The following is a 23,386-nucleotide window of genomic DNA, read 5'->3' on the forward strand; positions in this document are numbered from 1 at the left end:
GAGATATTGAAGACATTTGGTATGGAAGACTCAAGACTAGCTAGAATGCCTATTGTGACTAAACAAAAATTGTCAAAGAATAATGATTATGTTGAAGTGAATAAAACATTATACAAGTCAATGATAGGAAAACTTCAATATGTTGTATATAGAAGACCTAATATTGCATTATCAGTTGGTATTATTGCTATATTCTTTGGTAATATCCTAAAGAAAATCATATGATGACAATAAAAAGGATACTGAGATACCTGAAAGGAACAAAAGATTATGGATAATGGTACAAGAAAAGTGATAAACTTGAACTGAAGGTTTATACAAATGTTGATTGGGTTGGAAATGTTGATGATAGAAAGAGTACAAGTGGAGGCACTTTCTTTTTAGGAAGGAGACTGATTTCATAGACAAGAAAGAAGCAAAATAGTATTTCACAATCTACAATAGAGGCTGAGTATGTTTTTGTAGCAGTAAATTGTTCAAACATTGTGTGGATCAAGCAATTATTAAGAGGTATGAAGGAAGAGATCACTGAACATGTTTTTATTTATTTTGATAACACAAATTATATAAACATATCAAAGATCCCTATGATGCACAAAAAGACCAAACATATTGAGATCAAGTATCATTACTTGTGAGAGATGGTACAAGACAAATAAGTGAGATTGGAATATGTAAACACAAAGAATAGATATCTACCATATTCACAAAGGCACTACCTAAGGATGGTTTTGGGTATCTAAGTGGTAAGTTAGGGTTCAATCTCCTACTTCAAGAAAACTAAGAAAATATGTTTCATTGCATCAATTGTTATTATCAGAATATCTTACAGATTGATGGAGGAATTCACACTTTAGGAGCTGCCTAAGGGTATGAAAAGAAAGACATTGAGCTATGATCAGATGAAGCTACAAAGAGTTAATATTAAAGCAACAATTCTATATTAGTCAAAACAATAACATGAAGTTTCATGTGAATGGTTGATGTATTTGGCATTATCATTAAAGAGGGAGAGAATGATCAAGTTACCATACATGATACATAAAAGGAGGGAGATGTATGGCAAGTACCATTAATATATTGAGAGAGAGATTCATTTTTGTCAAAAAGAAGATATGATAGAGATATAATATGTATTGAAATGATAGAGGAATTAGTATCATTTAGTTGATACTACTACAATTATATTAGAAGAAGCACTTGGAGATTATTTTGAATGAGAATTAGAATAAAACTAAGAAAGAGAGAACAAATACAAAGAGAGCTAACAACATGAATATTTTGGATTACATGGTAACTAGAGGTGTTTCCATCAATTCTAAAGAGGGAGATTGTTGGAAACTATAATTGTTATATTTTCATTGATGTCAAACCTATTGGTAAGACATTGCCTAACCACTAGAGAGGTATTTAATAATAGTGTAGAGTACCATATCTATTGATTAATGAAGAGGATTTGAAAAGAAGAGATAACAAGGTGAGCTAGTGATGGTTATGAGTGATGTAAAGTTAAGTATTACGAAATTACAATGGTCACTTGATAAGTTAGTCCTTGACAAGATAATGTGTTGTTTAACCAATGCATGGAGTGAAGAAGATAGTTGAAATTGATATATAAGTGAAATTACAAGATTTTAATTAAAATATAAGCATGAGTGAGTATTAGTATTGGTTAGTTAATTAAGGAGGTGGAAAATAATGTTAAAAAAATTAAGTAGAAGTTGAACAAAATAGTTCAAGCCAAGTGATAGGTATTACCAAGAAAGTTGATGAAGGAAGGCTAGTAGCAACCGATCATAGTAATGGTTGAGTGATCTAGTGAATCTTGAGCTATATAGTGATGACTGGGTAGAAGAACAAAGTGATTTCCAAGTGACAACAAAAGTTATAGTTTGTAAAAGAATTGAGTTCAAGCCAAAAAAGTCAAAATTATAAATTAGTCAAAGCACGTGGATGATAAGGATTAGTGAGCTAGAGTGTTTAATGCACAAGGAGAGTTTGTTATGTGATCAAAGGAAAGGATTTGATTAGGAGTTTCTATAAGAAGAAGGAGAAAAAAATGATGGAAGGATTTGATGAATCTGACCTAACCCTAAGATCTATAGTGATGTTTAACTGCAAAAATATTAAAAGTACCTATTTAAGGAGGCATAAGAGATGATTTCTAAGATTGGCTCATTATTGATTAGGGATCTTAAGGTGAAGTTGTGGGGAGAAAAGCAATAGAGGTGAAGTGTGTTGGAAACTACAATTAGAACAATTGTTATATTATAATTGATGTCAAACCTTATTGGTGAGATAGTTTTCCATCTAATTTGAGTGTCATATCTATATGATTGATGAAGAGGATTTGAGAAGTTGATCATAACAAAAGCACCTAGAGGAAAGATTGAGTTATGAGAAGAAACTACAATGGACACTTGATTAGTTAGACTTTCATAAGATAAAGTGATTGTTTAAATCATGTTACAAGTGAATAATATAGTTGTATTAAAGTCTTGAAGAAGTGATCAAAGACTAAGAAAATGCATAGGCTTGGCTAACCAATAGAGCAGAAGATTAAGGAACTTGAAGCTTGTGTCAAGTGGTACTAGCATCGACCGAGCCACAGTATGTACTGAGCATAAATAGTGTTGACCAAGAATCAGTATTAACAGAGTTTTAGTATATGTGTTGAATAGAAAATTAGTAGCAAATGAGTAACCTAGTGATGACCGAGTGTCAAAACATAGTGTTAGCCGAGTGACAACATTTTGACATTTTATGAGAAATTGTAATTTCTAGCCAATAAAATTGATTTCTTGGAATATGGAAAGTGTGTTAAAGATAAGGATGGATGACCTAGAGGATTTAGATCAAGGAAAACCATGTGTTACATTTTTCTATGCAAGGATTCAAGAAGAAATTTGGAGAAGTTTCTAGAAGAGAAAAGAAGAGATGAAATGTTGGAAGGATTCGATGAATCTAACCTAACCCTAAGATCTGCAGTGGTGTTTAAGTGGAAAAATATCATAATTAACTATATAAGGATGTAAAAGGGCTAGCCTTTATAAGGTTGAAGGTTGGAGTAGTTGTTGATGCTATTGATTGGCAAACTTAAGTAAAAGGCTGAGAATAGTTGAGAAGAGGTGAAGAGTGATAGATTGAAGGCCTGCCACAAAAATCAAATACTAAGATGGTAATGAAGGCCATTCAATGGATCAACTTTTAAGTTGAATAGAGATCTATATTTTTCAAAGTGAGATGCATTTTTCATATCAAGTCCATTGTTACTTTGTAACTATTGTATCAGTCTTAAAATCCTTTTATCCAGGTTGACCTAAAAATAATATGTAAATCCTTTAATCAAGATGACCTTCTAATGGAATGTTCTAAAGTCCTCTAACAAGGCCACTCCTAATAGGGTGATTAAATCCTTTAACAATATTAAATTTAATAGTGTATTTTTTAACCTTGAACATGGTTAGCTCCTAACATAGCTTACTTCTGAAGGGTGAAAATATTGGTGACATGTTACTGGTGGTTTTTCCCAAATTGGGTTTCCACGTTAAATCCTAGTGTCAAACTTGAGTGGATGTTATTTTTGGTAATTTAATATTAATGTTTATATTATGCAAGTTTGTTATATTTAGGACTAGTTTATATTACTAAAATTTTACTATAAAGGCCAAGTTATTGAATGTTAAGATCTGAAGTTGTTTAAGTGATTGTTTGTTCAATTGGTACATCTGGATCTTGGTTAACTAATTCACCTCCCCCTCCCCCCCGAGTTATTCTAAACATTCTTATTAAATAGAAAGAGTGAAGGAGGGAGATAACATTTAATCAGTAAGAGAGATGAGAATCATAATAAAACTAAAGAAAGAGATTGTTGGACACAAAGATGAGAATCAAAATGAAAATAAGGATATTAATGAAGATTTGATATTGTACATAGAGTGATTTTTCTCAATTCAGTACATGTTTTGGATTGCATGGCAACTAGAGGTGTTGTCATCAATGCCAAAGAGGGAGATTGTTGGAAACTACAACTAGAACAATTGTTATTTTTTCATTGATGTCAAACCGTATTGTTGAGATAGTTTTCTATCTGATCTAAGTGTCATATCTATATGATTGATGAAGAGGATTTGAGAAGTTGGTCATAAAAAAAGCACCTAGAAGAAAGGTTGAGTTATGTAAAGAAACTACAATGGACACTTGATTATTTAGACTTTGACAAGATAAAGTGTTTTCTAAAATTATATTACAAGTGAAGAAGATAGTTGTACTAAAGCCTTGAAGATGTGATCAAAGACTGACCAAATGTATAGGCTTAATTGACTGAGAAATAGAGCAAAAGATTAAGGAACTTGAAGTTTGTGTCGAGTGATGCTAGTGTCAACCAAGCCACAATATGTGTTGAGAAAAATAGTATCGATCAAGCATCAATATTGACTGAGTGTCTATATATGTGCCAAATAGAAAAATTCGTAGTGATTAACCTAGTAATGATTGAGTGTTAGAACACAATGTTGGCCGAGGGACAACATTTTGATAGTTTATGAGAAATTGTAATTTCCAACAAACAAAGTTGATTTCCTAGAATATGGAAAGCATGTTGAAGATAAGGATGGATGACCTAGAACATTTAAACTAAGGGAAATTGTTTTTGTGTGTTTCTATGAAAAGATTCAAGAAGAGGTTTGGAGAATTTTCTAGAAGAGAAAAGAAGAGATGAAACTTTGAAAGGATTTGATGAACCTAAGTGGGAAAAGATAAAAATAACCTATTTAAGGAGGTTTGAGGGCTAACCTTTATGAGGTTGAAGGGAGGACCAGTTGTTGATGCTATTGATTGGAAAACTTAAGTAGAAGGCTAAGAAGAGATGAAGAGTGATTTCTTGAAGGGTTGCCAAGTGAATCAAAGACTAAGATGATAATGAAGGTTAGTTAGTGGATCAAATTTTGAGCTAAACTAAGATATGTACTTACAAAGTGAGATGTATTTGTCAGATCAAACTTCATATTACTTTCTAATGATTGTATCATTTTTAAAATCCTTTTATCAAGGTTGACCTAACAATCATATGTAAATCCTTTAATCAAGGTGGAATTCTAATGGAATGTTCTAAAGTCCTCTAACAGGGCCACTCCTAATAGGGTGATTAAATCTTTTGACAAGGTCACATTTAGTGGTGTGTTTTGTAACCTTTAACAAGGTTAGCTCCTAACCAACCTCAATTTAGAAGAGTGAAAAGATTGGTGACATGTTACTCATAGATTTTCCAAATTGGGTTTACACTTTAAATCTTAGTGTCAAACTTGTGTGGATGTTATTTGTGGTAATTTACTATTAATGTTTACATTTTGCAAGTCTATTATATTTAGGATAGTAAACTACTAGTTTGTGTTACTAAAAGTTTAGGGTGAGCAATTATTAAAGTATTCATGTTTGAAGTGTTAAAGTTTCATAGATCCTAGTTCACCCTTCGCCATCTTAGTATCTTGATTTCCCTATTAGATTTCCAACTATACTGATTGTATGCAACCTTCATGAATGAATATATAACTACTTTTGATGTTAAATTATTCATAATTTAATGATCATGTATTCACTTTTCATGGATTGCATCTATTATTGGGTATTGTTATGGTATATGCATGTGAAATGCATCCTTGTCTTTTTCTATTATGTTCATATGTTAAAATGCATAATGAGATGCCCTAATGTTTGTCGTGCATTCATTATCATTACCTCATTTGTAGGTTTATGAACACTTTGAAGTTGAAACATGCATGTGGGATGTGAATCTTGCATGTCCAAAAATTTTGATATCTCCAGTTTATTCTTCTTTTTCTACCCCCTGTCGCATGCATTTCTGCTGCATGTGGACCTCTGCCTTCTTCATGTCACTAATAATAGGCTTGCATTCTGCATTCATGCTTTTTTCTATAGGAATAATGCCTTGTTCATGTCACCTCTTGTATTTTTTCTTTATGCCTCATATGCAATTTCTACTTCACTTAAATTTTTGTAGCTATACATGGAACAACAAAATGATAAAACATGGGTTTCTCTCCTTTTGCATCATCATTTTGGGCCTCTTGTGCATGCCTTGAGCATATTCATATAAGTATTTCATTGAGAATATGTATGCATGATATTTATAAGATATAAAACATTTATTAGATATTTCTATATGTAATCCCCCTCATTCTCTTCTTATAACCCTTGTAGGTTCTGAAGCAAATAAGGTGCTAGACGGAAACTGGAGCTAGTGATCAACTATTAGAAAGTAAAGTCTAGGATAGTTGGCGGAGGGGGGGGGGGGGGGGGGGAATCAGTTATCCAACTATTAAAAAATTTATTAACCTTATTTATTTTTAAATAAAATGGATGGAGCCACTCTATATATTAATAAAATAAAAATAGGTTCAAGGGTTCATTGGGGAAAGAACCTAAAAGAAAACCCGAAATTGTCACCTAATACAAAAATGCCAGAAGATTCCATACAAAATTTCAAACTCATCATAAGACCTCAGACTCTTGAATCATTCAACCAGCCAAAAACCTTGTCATTTTGAGCATTTTATTTTCCTTTGCAATAGGAATTCTTTGATTTTTCAATGCCTACACTTTCCTCTATGCCACCATTTGTAGAAGTCCCCCTAGCACTAGAAGACTATCCTATAATTTGGAAAGGCCGTTGAGGTGAGCTTAATGACTGTGAAGGAGTGTGAAGCTATTCACAAAAGGGGAGGAATATGTCATTGGTAGAGATCAACAATTGAAGCAACACATTCTGTATGCACGTTAGATGTCAAGTAGACCTCGACTGCGATATATATTTTGTTCCTACACCATTGATCAATTTTCCCTTTGTAACCATCAAATCTCATCTTCTAGAATAGCTTGGCAGACTCTTGAACACTGGTCATACCATATTCACCAGACTCACTTAGCTATGCTTCCAATTTTGTTACACACATCACTTGGAAGTGCTCAAAATTTTCACTGTGCTCCAAAGTATGATCGCTCCTCAATAAAGATGGGCTAGATTCAGGGGATAGATCATCTTCTACTTTATCATTTTGCATCGATGCCCTCATAACATCTGTACCTAGAATTTGAACCATCTTTGATGTTGATAAAGTAGATCCTGGTGCAATAGATATATTAAATTTTCTAGGAGCATAAGCAATGCCAGCTTGTAGGAGCTTAGGACCATGACTCCTAGCTAACATCCAATCATTGTTGTAGATTGTTTTCTCAGTGACTCTATCACTAGACCATCCAAGTGTTCCAACCCATTGCAAAGCTGACTTGAAAACTAATTGTACAATGCTTGAAGCTCCTACATCTATACTCAATGATGGCTCTTGTCCTTCATTATCATTTAGATTGTCAAAAGAATTGATTTCACTAGTGGTAACCCCACTATATTGCACATCTGGAGCATTTGATCTCCATGTAGCTCTACTTGTTGTCTGGAAAGTAGAACGCAATGTGCTTAGGATATCATTATCTTTGCTCATAAACATAGAATGATTTTGCACATTTACTAGTTGGTGTTGCCTCATGTCAATCCTTAGGGACAAATTTGCAAGCCTTACCAAGGACCCTCTAGGTTGATGTGTTAATGACATCAAATAAATTGATGAATTGATTTTTCTAATCATTTGCTCAACAATAGTAGGACCACACTCTTGCATTGATTTCAATGAATTGATAGCATCTTCCATGTCCTCTATCCAAATATATACTTCTCAAGTGGCATCAAACACTTGAACCTTGATCCCTTATTGCAGTACAATTTAGTCAAGCAGAGGTAAAGTGTGAAAACATTTTTGAAACATATCCATCCATTTTCCCCATTCAAAACTATTTATATAGAATGTTACAGTTAATTAAAACAACATCATTTCACGCTAGTCAAACTTCCATGAAGTATAGTCACAGAAAACCTCCCAAAGCTTGAGTCTATAAAGAACCTTAGGAGTTTACACATAACTCAAAAAAGAACCTACTAGCTAAAGTAGATAAAAAGCTAAGAAATATTATTTGTCATTGTATAAAACTAGTTTATCGCCACTTAGTATTTCTATCATCATCATCTGAATCACTGTCTACTTCATCTCTACTCCTCTTCTAGCCTACTACAATATGATTGTCAGCCCCATCCTCATCAATATCCTCATCTTCTAGAGCATCTCCAACTGGTTCAAAATCACTACCACTAACTTCATCTTCTAGCTTGCCAATTGATTATGCTAGGTACTTTGTACCATAACCTTCTTTGTATTAAAAAGTATTTTAGGTTTCCTTCTAATCATATTCTTAATGAAATCATGAAGGCTAGGAGCATCATTCACAATGCAATAAAACTTTGTAGCACAAGGTACTGGATGATGACATGGAGAGAGCCAAATGATAAAACATGATAAACTTGTTTCATTGTTAATGATATTCAATAAATTTGAGTATAGCTCTGCCAGTGTAGTTGGATCCCAACTATTTAGTTCCTTACCATCACATCCTAAGTTTGAGAAGTAGTCAGCCAATTGGTTACCTTCACGATAAGTATGATTAAGGAAGCAATTTTCAAAAGCATCAATTAGGCACCTAGCCTATTTTACCTTGTATGCTAGACTTCTGCATTGAATTTGTCTATTAATACAAGCTTAAATAATAATAAGAGAGTCCCCTTCCACTTAGAGTCAAGGTATCTTCATAGATGATGTTGAGACAAGGTTAAGGAGCAAAGCTGAAACCTTAACATTATTGTTAGTGCCCCATGGAATATGTGAAGATTTTATAAAAAGAGGTATGCCCAAGTGATTTCTTAAACACACAGCTATACCAGACATCCCTGGATTGCCATGAGATGCACCATCAAAATTCAACTTAATAACACCTTGGTCTGGAGCATGCCATTTCACACTCAATATGCCTTTCTTTAATGTATTTGTGAGGCTTAAAAGATTTGGGATAGAAATAAGCTTCAATTTTTTGAGAATTTGATTATCCCAATTGGAGAAACCAATTTGCAATGACCTCTTCCTAATATTAGTTATAACTAGTTCAAAATTTGATTTTTCAATTATGTCAGTGACAATACTAACTATAGATTGCTCTTGCCTGAAGATATGCTTGTTCCTTTCCCACCACAAATCCCAAACAATCATGGATGGGGAACATTTCCAAATGGGTTCTAAAAGAGATTTTGCATGTAACATTGGTTAGGCTTCAAACAAATCCCACAAGGAGTTTGGCAATAGCATTGAAAAACTATGTTTGTTAAGAAGAAACAACCAACAATCTTGAGCAAAAGCACACTAAAGAAAAACATGATCAACATCTTCAAAAAAATACCCACATAGAAGGCATTTAAATAATCAATATAATCAACAACCATAAGAAGATATTCATAACAATAACATCAAATATGTTAACTAGGGAAACACTTGATCAAAGGAAAAACCCCTATCGAGATGGTACCCACAAAATGATGTACTAATATAAAAGATCATTGTTATAGGATTGAATCTATTAGGATCCAATGAAATACATTTAGTACATATCAGTCCCTGTTAGGAGAATCCAACCTTGTTAGGAGTTGTAGAAGTTAGATGGACCAACTGTCTAAATAGATTCAAGGAAAAAACCACCAAACTCAACATCTAGTCTATGTATTATTCCTTGTAAAATAATAGAAATGTAAAGCTCCTTCTATGTCCTTTGACTAGACTTATCCTTTTCAGATCTTGATACCAGATCACCAACTTCGCATCCAATAATCCCTTGGATTGCTTACCTTTGTTTACCAAATACTTTGCATGTCACACTTGAATACACATTTCCTTCATTATTTCATCACAAGGAAAATAAGCTTCATTTATACCATATCCTCAATAATTCCTTGAATCATCCTTGAGGCTTTCGCAATTAATTATAATAGGACCTATTTAATTAATTATTTTACAATTACACAACACTATCAACTCATAGTCCTTACAACTTCTCACATGTGTGACATCAGACCTTGTGCACTCTCTGACATCATCATCAGGATTTCTACTATTATTTTCCAACTGTGCATATCACAATTGTATCTCAATAAAGAGATACAAATCAATCATCATAAACTACTTATTGAATACTTTTTTTGCTTACTATATTCTATAAATCAAGCATATCTTCTACATGTCTTTTACTCTCTATATGTACACTTAGCCATGTCATTAGGATACAATGTAGAACATTTCCTTAACTGCACTTGAACTTATCATCAATACACAATTTGTATGACCTTGTTCTCTATTTGCTACTCTACTAGTCTTCATAGAAATAAAGTTATGTTGATATCAATGACAAACATAGTCATGAATGAAAAATGCCAATCATGCTAACAATCTCCCAAGTTTCTAGTAATGCTTAGGATACTCCCAAAGGAATACCATCAGCATTCATACTAACAATGTCCCCCTTTGGCATTGATGGCAACATAGATATAAAATTGTCTAAGTTCCAAGAATACCAAATCAAACTCTATTGTTGTTTTGTTGTTCTCTTCTTTCCAAATCCTCTTCATCAATAAAATTTGAAACTTACTGGAACATCACTCTATCTATGCCTTCTTATTATTAGGATCAACATTAGTTGTTCACACTCTAATTCTTAGGAACAACTCTTATTTATCTATTAATTTTCACACTGCTCACTTTTAGGAACAACTTCTTAATCGTAGTCTTACATGGATGAAAATCAATTGTTCACAAGTTCTCCCCCAATCAATTTTTCTCCCCATTTATATCTCAATCTTACATGGATGGAAATCAATTGTTCAAAAATTCTCCCCCATTTGATTTTTTTCCCCATTGATATCAATAATACTTCTCCCCCATACATAGGAGATATCTTCTATCCAATCTCTCCCCCATTTGTAGGAGATGTTTTTCATTTATACTTCTCCCTCATTGACATCAAAGAAAAAGGATTCATTACTTTATTCATCAGCTCCAAGTCTTCAACTAGCTCAAGTGTCCAAAGATACTATTCAGTACCAACTACCAAGACTCCTTGATGACTCTAATCACCTCAAATACCCCCCCATATAGGAAGCATCAACGTTTAGTCTAGGTAAACAATAGTGGTTTGTACCACTAGACTAAAGCACTCTCTGCATCATCTACTCAAAAGTAAATAGGGGCATAAGCCCAAGCATACCTCACAAATACTCAAATGTATCTTTAGGTAAAGGCTTTGTACAGATATCTGCAATCTGTTATTTTGTGCTTACATACTCTAATCTGACCTCTTTCTCTACAACTTTCTCTCTCAAAACATGATACTTGATAGATATATGCTTAGTCTTAGAATACAACACATGATTATTCTCAAACATACTCACTAAACTTTTGTTATCACAATGTCTAATAATAGATTCTAAAAACTCTATCCCAATATCCTTCAACATTTACTTTATACACATGATTTGATTACAAGTGTTTGTTGTTGCTACATACTTTAATTCTATTGTAATTTGTCAAATATAATCATGTTTCTTTCTTAGCCAAGAAATAAATCTTCCTCCAAGAAAAATGCTCCACCACTAGTGTTCTTTCTATCATCCATATTGCCTTCCCAATCCGTGTCAGTATACACACACAAAGTGAAATTATTTGATCTATCATACCATAATCCAAAATTAGGTGTACCATTTTGATATCTAAATATCATCTTTATTATTGCATAATGAGATTCCTTAGGATCATCTTGAAATATTTCTACTATCTCAGCTACATTTTCTATATCTAGTCTAGTGTGAGTAAGATATTGCAAACCTCCAATCATAGATCTATACTTCTTCTACTCAACTATAGGTGTCCCATCTTTGCTAGATAACTTGTGACCAGTTAGCATAAGTGTACTAATAGGTTTACAACTTTCCAAACCAAATATTTTCAACTAGTCTTTCAAATACTTAGCTTGTGATAGGAAAATACCATCACTATTTTTCACAATCTATAAACCCAAGAAAAACTTCATCTCACCAATCATACTAATCCCAAAATCATTCTTCATTTCATCAAAAAATTTATCACTTGCTTTATCATTACGTTTGAATATTATGTCATCAAAAAATATTACAATGATCAACAATCCATTCTCAAATTTTCTCAAATATAAGTTACTACTGGTCATACCTTCAGCAAATCCCAAATTTGCCAAATATCTGTCTAATCTTACATACCAAGTTCCAAGTGCTTACTTTAGACCATATAGTTCTTTCTTCAATCTACATACCATATCTTTTTCTTCTATCAAAGGAAATCATTTAGGCTACTCAATTTATCCAAGTTATCTTCTTCTTCTTCTTCAAGTTATCCATTCTAAAATATTGACTTTCCATCTACTTAATATACTTTAAACTTCTTTCTTGTTGCATAAGCCAAGAACATTCTTACTGCTTCCATTCTGGAAACAAGGGGAAATGTTTCTTCATAATCTATACCTTCTTGCTATTTACCAACTTTTCTTTATTTCTCACAACTTCACTTGTTCATTCATCTCATTTTTGAATACCAATTTAGTTCCTATAACATTCTTATCTTTAGACATAGGAACCAATTCTCGTGTCTCATTCTTCACAATATGATCTAGATCTTACTTCATTTCTTGAATCCAATTATTATCTTTGCATGACTCGTATGTACTCTTAGGTTAAACTTGATAAATCAAACATAACTCCTCACTGACTCTATTTCTTGTCATCACTCTTTTGTCTGTACTTCCAATGACTTGGTCAGTAGGGTGATTTTCTTCCAAATTCCTATTAGGTGTAGGAGTTGCTATTTCAACTCTTACTTCTTCTCTTGGTTTTGGTCTATGTTTCTTTCTTTGTTCAAAAATTTGAACATCATTTTGCAAATCATTGTTAGTCTCAAAGAAAACTTCAATATTTTCTTGGTTAGCCTTCATATCAACAATAGTCACTAAAGCTATATCTTCTATTACTTCTTCTTCCTTAACCAATCCAAGTTCATCAACTTCATTATTTATATCATACAATAATATTTCCATACTTGATTTAAATTCTTCATCATCATCAAAAAGAGAATTCTTTCTAGTTTTCCTTACTCCCTTAGGACATCTAGATGAAAAATGACCAAATTATTTACATGTCCAACAAACAAAAAAATTCATTCCTTCTTATTCTCTTTTCATAAGCAGATCAATTTGTTCTTTGATCTTCTTGTCTTCTTCAGATCTATATCTATCTTAACTTGTGCTTGCATTAGTAGGTTTATCCTTTTGTATGCAACAAAAGACTCTGGATCTAGAAACTCAATGTTCTAATATGTATATAAATCTAATATCTCACTATGGAACTCCATCTTTTGAATATAAAAATAAGCTCTATCACATTTAAGACTTTCTTTATTGAAGTGACCTACCATTGATCTCCCAAAGCTATTAAGATTTTTCTTCAAGGACTTGATGCTCTAATACCAATTGTTAGAATGTAAGGTCCACCAAGATAACTGAGAGAGAGGAGGGGGTTGAATCAGTTATGCAACTATTAAAATATTTATCAACCTTATTAATCCTTAATAATTTGATCAATATAATCAACAACAATAAGAAGATACTCATATACAATAACACCAAATCTGTTAACTAGGGAACCCCTTGATCATAGGGAAAACCCCAGTGGGGATGGTACCCACAAAATACTGATATAAAATCTCCTTGTTAGAGAATGGACTCTATTAGTAGTCAATGAAATACATTTAGTACATATAAGTCCCTATTAGGAGACTTTGAATCCCCATTAGGAGATTCTAACCCTATTAGGAGTTGTAGAAGGCAGATGGACTCACTATCTAAACAACTTCAGGGGAAAGACCATCGAACTCACTGTTCAATTGGTCTCCACTATAAATGTATAGCTCCTTCTCTTTCCTCTGACTAGATTTATCCTCTTCATATTTCAATACAAGATTAGCAACTTCACATCCAATAATCCCTTGGATCACTTACTCATGTTTGTATGCACCCTAAAATGGTTGCCTAGACTATGGACGGCAATTCTTCAATTTATCAATTTATCAATTTCTTGAATCAATGCATTGCGATATTTTATTGAATCAATTCAAATTATTTTCCTTGATCAAGTTGCAATTAATTTAATTATTTCAATATTTTCTAAGGTTTGATCATTTCATCAATAATTTTATTTAATAAAAAAAATCTCTCTTTGAATTAAATAGTTTTATCTTATTTAATTAAAATCTTTCTTTTTATTAAATAATCTTATCTTTTTTAATTAAAAGAAAACATCCTTTTAAATAAATAAAATAATCTTATTTAATTAAAAGAAAATCTCTCTTTTAATTAAGCAATTTTTTTAAAAAAAGTTCTTCCTAGATACAATATGGTTTAATGGTTCATGAACGGAAGAACCAATAAGAAACCCTTCAATCATCACCAGATACAAAGTAATTTAGAGTACTATACAATTAACCCATCTCAAAGTATCCATCAACAAAAGCCCTTATAATATTTGAGCTATTTACATCATATTTGTACACAAGTTATTACCCAACCCATTACATCAACCCTTCACTACTACAAAAACAATGCAAAAATATTCACAAATTTACAAGTATCAGAAGTCAAAAAATTACCCCTAAGGGTCCCAAAAAAGAGTAATATACAAGTTAACACAATGTAGCGACTCCACCCTACAACTAAAAATAGTCAATCTGCTTCAAGAATTTAAGACCACTGAAAAAATGCAGAGAGCACTCCAATTCGAACTATACTATTGGTTCCCAATCCATTATAGTTAGATCGTCATCATCAATCAAATGTAGACGAGCCATTGGATTATCAGTTTGAAACAAATTACCTGACCCCTATTCATGAAAGGCCACAAGAAAACCAACTCGTTCCTAAATCTATAGAGAGCATGGAACATCATGCCCATGAAGAAATAAGTTATTGATGAACACTACTTTCTTGTGAATCAAATATGCTTCTTTTGATGACATTAGTTCTCTGTGTTTCCACACAACATCATCTAATAGGCCAAGATCCTTGTTTGATACTATACTTTTCAAATTTAACAGGAAATTAAGAAATCTTATATGCCTTCTAAGTAGAAAATTTTGGAAGACACCCCCAACTGGTACTAAACCCAACATCAAATCATATTTCCTTAACTCCTCTATAATCATTGGTTTGTCAAATGCATTGTATTGAATTACCCTATCCAAAATACAAATAGCAACTTCACAATAAGAAATGATATCCATGATATATGTTAAGAACAAGGAGACCACATGTGACAGCATAATCATTCTCAATAGAGCTGGATAAAGAAAATCGGATCCCAAGATACCCATGACATCTTCACAAAATTTTGGACACCCAAATTTGAAAACCTCCTCCAAATCAATAGTGGATAGCCAACCAAAAAATGGGATTTTCCTATCATAGCATTTCCTAATCACCCTAAAGAACAAAGTGTTCCCTTCCATCACCCTGAAGAAAAGAGAAATCACTGTCGATTTCACTTTCAGATTTCTTGAGGAAGAAGTGAAAAAATACTAAAATCCACTTTCTTAAATCAATCTCCTCACACATGAGAGTATCCATTATCATCAATTAGCCCAGCACAAAACTAACATTAATTCATACTCAACATACTAAATGCGCACGCAAGTCATTGATATGATTATGCATCAACTTGTTTTTAACATAAGTTGTACCAAACCTATCTCACTTTTCACAAATGATTCAATAATAATTAACAAACCATATGCTTGAATAACATCAATGTCCTTTTACTTGAAATCCCTCGTATTTTCATACATATCAAGGATTATGAAATACTGATTTTTATCCCTCTCGATTGCCTTAAAAAGATTAGGAAATACAATGACATCAAATGTAATCACTACCATGTGTGGTATTCTTAAATCACACCCCAGATTGGATAAAATATTTGCTACCTAATTCCCTTCCCTCAGAGTATCAAAAAATATCACAGAGTTAAATCTATCTATTAGATTTTGAGCTTGATGTAAGATGTACCCAAATTTCTAGTTACCCGCTTGTTGTTGTAAACAACCATTAATCACTAATGTTGAATCACCCTCTATGTGAATCTATACATAATTCTTTTTTAAAGGCATTTCAACTCCAAATAAAAGAGCCATTGCTTCTGCACACTTATTAGTACTTGATGGAATTTTTTTTGCTAATAAATCAATCACCCTGCCTTCATTATCTCTGATACAAACCCCTATTCCTAAAGCTCCTGGATTACCTCTTAAAAAACCATCAAAAATTAATTTCAAGAAACCATTCTTCAGGGGAATCATTTCACTTTTTGTCTATTTGATTTAACAATTGGCCTAGAGATAATAAAGTTATAACTAGGGAAAATTAAGTTGAACCATATATTTGACATTAAGATATCCCAGCTAGTTAAAGTTAAATGCTCATTAGTTTTCTTCACATAGGCCAATACCACTTCAACTATTTAACTCTCTAAACCTTTTGACATACTTCCTAAATCTGAATGAAGTTGTCTGAAGATATGTTTTTTCCTCTCCCACCATAAGGCCCAAATAACTGAGGCTGGAATACATTTCCATAAACAAGCATAAAAAGAGTGATTATTTGGAGATGGCCAATCATTGAATAAATCCCAAAGTGTGTTTAACAAAGGAAGCATCACATTTAATTTCTGTAGCACAAATGACCAGCATTCTTGGGCCACTTTACATTGAACAAATAGATGATAAACCGATTCTGATTCCTCTAGACATAACACACATTTAAAATTTTGAACTATTTTTAACTTTTAAAAACCTTCCCCTATCAAAATTCTCTTCCTAAGTGCTAGCCAAGCGAAACAACCAGCTTTTGGTAAAACAACTGAATTCCAACAAAACATATAAGCTCTAGATTTCTTCCTACCTGAAAGCTGTTGTGAAGCTGCCAAACAACCCATTTTGACTAAATATTTCCCCTCCTAACTAGGAGCCCAAATTAACTCATCATTTTTCAAAGACACTAACACAATTCTGGATTTACATTCATTAACAAAATCATTCTTAATCTCCTCTGGTATGGGGAGATCATCTGGATTCTTCTAAATAACTAAACCTGAAGTTAGATCCACCTCTTTAAAATAATCTTCAACATGTGCACCCCAATACTTAAAAAAGATATGTTTCCAAAGCCTGAAAGAATACATTGTAGTTAAGGCTAGGAGTCCATTCCAAGATTCCTCCTAGAATAACACTATGGACCCATTATTGACTTTCCACGAAATATATTTAGTAATAAGAGTAAGTGAATCTACCATAAAATTCCAAATTGTAGAGCCCTTAGGTAAATTTTATCATGTAAAAATCCTAGAAGGAGCTGGTGAATCTAAATATTTCCATTGCATAATTTTACACCATTTTGCATCTGCTCTTTCATACATAAACCAAACTAACTTAGCATCAAAAGCTTTATTTCTTGATTGCAAGTTTGGCAAATTAACACCCCCACTGCTTTTGTCAATTGCCATTTCATTGAGTGAGATTAATGGGATTTTCTTTGCTCCTATCATGTTATTAGACCATAAGAAGCCCCTGATTATGCTCTCGATCTGCATAATAACATTCCTAGGGGTTGATAATACAGAGAAAAAGTAATTTGGAATAGCAGTGAGCACAGACTTAATTAACATAATATGGCCTGATAAAGTTAACCACCTCACTTTCCAAGACATAGTTCTAGTCTTGATCCTCCTAATAATATTGATCCAATAAGAAGATTTATTACTTCCCATAAAAAAAGGAACTCCCAAATATGAAGAGGGCAAATGATCCTGTTCAAACTCTAAAATCATACAAATTCTCCTTCCCACTTCAAACCTTGTGTTAAATAGGAAAATTTTGGATTTTGCATTGCTAACCTTTTTCCCAGAAAACTTATTATATAAGTCCAATATTTCCTTTATGTATTTAGCTTCTTTAAAGTTGATTATCCAAACAACAAGGTATTTTCTACAAACAAAGAATGAGTAACAGCTAGCTCCTTACTACCAAATTGAATGCCCTGCCACTAATCAGACTACTGGGAATTACTAATAGCTCTACTAAGAGCTTATTCCATTAAAATGAATAAGGCTAGAGATAGTGGATCTCCCTACCTGATGGCTTGAGAGGATTGGAAGTAGCCTTCTGGAGAACCATTGATGAGAATTAAGAACTGTGCCCCTGAAACACACGCTTTGATCCTTTTACACTATTTTTTTCCAAAGCCCATATTTTCCAAAACTTTAAAAAGAAAAACCAATTAACTCTATCATAGGCTTTCATCATGTCCAACTTTATCACAAAATAGGGTATTTTATGTTCTTTAATGAAATACAAAGTTTCATGTGCCATAATTGTACCCTCTGATGTCTCTCTACCAGGTACAAATCCCCCCTATTCTAAAGAAATAATATATGGTAAAATGGATTTTAGTCTAAAATAAATGGCTTTAGTGAAAATCTTATATATGGTATTACATAATGATATGGGCCTAAAGTATGAGAATGATTGTGGATCTCCTTTCTTAGGAATAATAGCAACATTTGTAGCATTAAATTCTTTCAACATACTACCTGTCTTCCTGGAAACCTCTAATGCTAATAATAGCTCCCAACCAAGAACATCCCAACACTTTTGAAAGAATAAGGCTGTGAAACCATCAAGTCCAGAAGCTTTATCAGGAAGGAAATATTTCACCACTTTCCCAAATTTCCACCATGGAAAATGGTTTCATAAGTCCTTTAATATCCTCCTTTGAAATTATATTTGGGATAGCATCAAGAAATATGGCAAGCTGATCATCACAAGAATCGACTTTATTGCCCAGATCAAGTAGATCTTTAAAGAAATTAACCCCTACCTTCTTGATTTCTGATTCCTCTTTAATAATCTTGCTAGAATTATGATCTAGAATAGAAAAAATGACATTATTTGCTTTCCTCTAATTTGCTGCAATATGAAAATATTTTTTGTTTTGATCTCCCTCACTAAGCCAAATTTCCATAGATTTTTGCCTCCAGTACTCTTCTTCTCTACTACATAACTCCATCCACTCAACTTTTTTTTCCTTCTGCATTGAAAATAACTTCAAGTTTGGCCGAGACCTGATAATTTCTTCATTAATCTCTATCAATTTCTGAAAAACAACTTTCTTTTCTTCAAAAATGTTTTTATAAACTTTCTTATTCCAGTTCCTAATCTTATCTTTAAGATACTACATCTTTTTGAAGAATTGAAACATGTGATTCCCCTTTATTGCTAGTGCACTAGTCCACCATTATCTGATTAATGGTAAAAAATGAGTATGTCTGAACCACATTCTCTCAAACTTAAAAGAGGATTTCTACTTATCCAAAGACTTAAGTGTATTCTTTTTTAAATTTGAGGCTACTGGAAAATGGTCAGAACCTGGAAAAGATAATATTTTTGAAGTGAAGCATATTGTAGTTAAATTCCAAGCTTTAGCAATCAAAAATCTATCAAGCTTCTCTGCAATTTGCAAAAATTTGTCTCTTTTATTAAACTAAGAAAAAATTCTATTTGAAGACCTTATTTCAGAAAAATCATTATCACAGATAAATTTCTCAAATTCCTCCATCATTTTATAGAAGGGAAAATCCCCCCTTGTTTTTCCTGAATGTCTCTAATAGCATTAAAATCACCTCCTATAATACAATTCTAATCCCTAAAATATCTGAGTTTGTTGGAGATATCATCCTAAAGCTTTACCTTCTCAACTCCACTCATTGGCCCATATACATTAAATATCATCATGGAAATATCAAAATGCTCAAAAAGACAACATAACCAATCCATTCCTTTATCAAGTGAATGACCTGATATTGATCTAGGGTTCCATAAAGTTATTAATCCTCTTGATGCCTCATTGCTTAAAACATGAACCGATTTCAAATTTTTCCACTTAGAAACTTTATCATGATATTTACTATCTGACAATTTTGATTCTTGTAATAAAATGATGTCACTCTTTGAATTATCTAATATATCTTTAATTCTACTCCTTTTGTGAGTGGCACTAATGCCCCTGACATTCCATGTAATGAACCTCATAATACATCTAGGGGACCCCTAGTCCTCCTAGTAACTCTTTTGACTATTTTGAATTTGCCTTCCAATGTAGATTGAATCCTCGCAGCAATTTCCTCTTTTTCTTTCACACTTTTTCTTTTCCTACCTCGAGTTTTAGGAGTTTGAACAACATTCTATTTTTCACTAGGGGTTTGCATAATTGATAAGGTCTGTGAAAAATCAAATTTGCCCTCCTCAACCTCTAGGTTTTTACATGGGTATTGTTCATCGTGATCACAAACTTCCTACCAAATCTTGTCTACTAATCCCTAATACAATTCATTCTCCTCACACAAGAAATTTAATTCCTAAATATTATCTTCTCTATTTATTTCATCTGCTAACAATTGAAATTTCTTAGAGACAATGAAATTAGATATCTCATTTGACAAATTAAGCATATCCTTCTCTACATTATGGCCTAGCTTAACATTTTTCATAACTTGTTGACATTGTGGTATAAACTCAGCCAATTATGAGTTATTAAACATGGCTTGTTGAGTGATAAAATCTTCATAATTCCAATCATAATTATCATCGGATACCTTAGGATAAACTCTAATAAAGATCTCTTTACATAATGGATATGTGAGTATTAAATGAAGGACTATAACAACGTATTCCATAAATTTAAATTGGTCCTTAAAACTAAAACCTATTATCTAAATAGGGAAATGTAGATCAAAGTGACATTTATAATTCTTCCTTTGACAATATAACATTTGACTATGTGACATTACCTCTGAAACAAAAAGTGATTGCTTGAAAAATGGGGAGTCTTGATTACAATTCGTTAAAAATCCCTCTTGCTGGTTTAATCACAAATCTTCAATGATTGACTCAAATAGTAAGTCCCTCTTCCCACTATTTTCACTAACTACTGTAGCAAGATCCCTTGTAACATCCAACTTATTAGCTATAGCCTTATCACAATTGGAATCCTATTTTTGCAAAATTTCTTGCATATTGACTTGTTGAATTGAAGATGCTAGTAACTTAGGAGTCCCCTAATTTGTCTCAATATCATCTTCATTCTTAGTCCAACTTGGATATACCTCTGTGCTTCCATCTATAAGTGTTTCTGGTTCTTTCCAAAATTTATAATTTACAGCCATAGTAGAGTGATCTTCACATACCATAATTCTATCAACATTGTTACCTCGGCATGCAAAATTGAAATGTCCTAGTGATAGAGAATTTTTTTCAATCTCCTCAGGTCCTTGAATAACAATATTTTGATACCAATCTCCCCATCTTGAGTGATAGATTAAATTGCTCAGTATTGGTTTTTTATTACTTATCAGAATATAGACCCTTACTGACCTAAATATTTTCTCATAGGGGATCAAATCATGTTTAATGAAAATTCCCATCTTTTTTTCTATGAGTTCAATAATCTCAGGATCTCTATATTCCAAAGGTAAATTTGGGAATTCTACCCATTGTGGAAAGAAGATCACATCATCTAGCTTTGGAACCAAATTTGGTGAAAAATGAAATGTAGATAAACCATAACCCTTACAGAACCAGCCTTTGAACTTGTGCACTCTATCCCTATACAAAGCTGAATGAAATAGAACAGTAAAACAATTTAAGGCTAATTCATGAAACAATATTTCTTCCATACCTTCTGAGCTTTCTTTTGTCCAATCTTGAATTTCTTGCCTACTTAATCTGTTCTCTTGAATTCGCACACGCAATGTTGTGTTGCTCAAAAAATCCACATGCGGTGCTAAAAGTCTTTCTAGGATATTGATTTCAAGAGTTTATTGATAGATGATAGCACTATTCTTCTGCACCATAGCTTCAGGTTGTTTTTTCCTCCAAATTTGTTTGACCTTTATGTTCTTTTGCAAACCCTTGCCATTTTTGGAGACAAAAATTGGATTAAAGGTAGCTCGTTGGGATGAATCCGTGATCTTATTGACATTCTTCACTGAATGTGAGCATTCTCCCTCTTTTGAATTTGTCAATCAATCTATCTCTAGAAAACCATCTTGATCTATGAAATCACTATAGATCTTACCATCAAAAGGTGTATCTCTTTCACAGATATCAAAAGGTTCCTATCATCTTTCCTTGCCTTTTTGTTTCAAACAGAACCGTGGGTTAGTAAAGAATCGCTTCGCTTGTTGCACCACAACCTTCTTATGGAAAATTTTATCCCACAAGACATTCTACCCATTGTTACAATCCCATTCATGAAACCCTATGTATTTTTCTATGAATCTCATAGATTGAAATTGTTTGTTCTTTGCATTTGATGCAACCTAATCTTCCCTACTTAGCTCTATGCCTACTACTGCTTGCTTTGCTCCATGATCTAACCCATCTGATTTGGTGCCCAAAAATGGACCCTATCAAAATCCTCTGTAATTTCTTGCTTTTTAAATTCTTGCTCTCTCAGCCATCACTCCCCTTAATTAAGAAATTTTATCTTATTTGATTAAAATCTTTCTTTTTATTAAATTATCTTATTTAATTAAAAGAAAATCTCTCTTTTAAGTAAATAGTTTTATCTTATTTAATTAAAATCTCCCTTTTAATTAAATAATCTTATCTTATTTAATTAAAAGAAAATCCCTCTTTTAATTAAATAAATAAATCCCCACTTAAAGCTCTCTTTTTGATGAAAAAAGGAAATAAATCAAATAAATCAAGTAAAGATTCCCTTTTTTTGCACATATCTCTAAAGTGTTGAGTTTTTTCCTCTTGTCCTTTTAGGGATTTATCCCACATTTCTCTTGAGGATGCATTCCTCTCCATAGTTTCCTTTATAAGGAGTCATCTCCTTCTCATTTAGACAGATGCTAGTTGCTATAGTATTGTTATGTTGTAGGTTTGGAGAGCAATTTTGGAGAAGGAGTTTGAGCTTTAGTGATTGGACATTGGAGCTTCATTGCAACTTCTCTCTTCTTGTCTTCTTCTCTCATGCATCCATGATTTTCATTATCATGCTTCATCCTTGCATTTCCATATTGGCTTAGAGTCATAATTTCTTCTTACATTAATCTTGCATTGTTATTTCCTTTCATAGATTAGATTTCCTTTCTTGCATTGCTTTGCATTATTATCATTTAGATTAGCTTGCATATTCATTTGCATGCATATTTTGATCTTTGAATCTCTCATTTTATGGTGTACTTGAATGGGCACAAACTAGGTCAAACCAAGGGCCTCCATTACAAACCCTTGCACTCCATGAATAG

Source organism: Cupressus sempervirens, chromosome 6 (assembly GCF_028749045.1).
Source record: "Cupressus sempervirens isolate cs-2001-9-10 chromosome 6, ASM2874904v1, whole genome shotgun sequence".
NCBI classification, from domain to species: domain Eukaryota; kingdom Viridiplantae; phylum Streptophyta; class Pinopsida; order Cupressales; family Cupressaceae; genus Cupressus; species Cupressus sempervirens.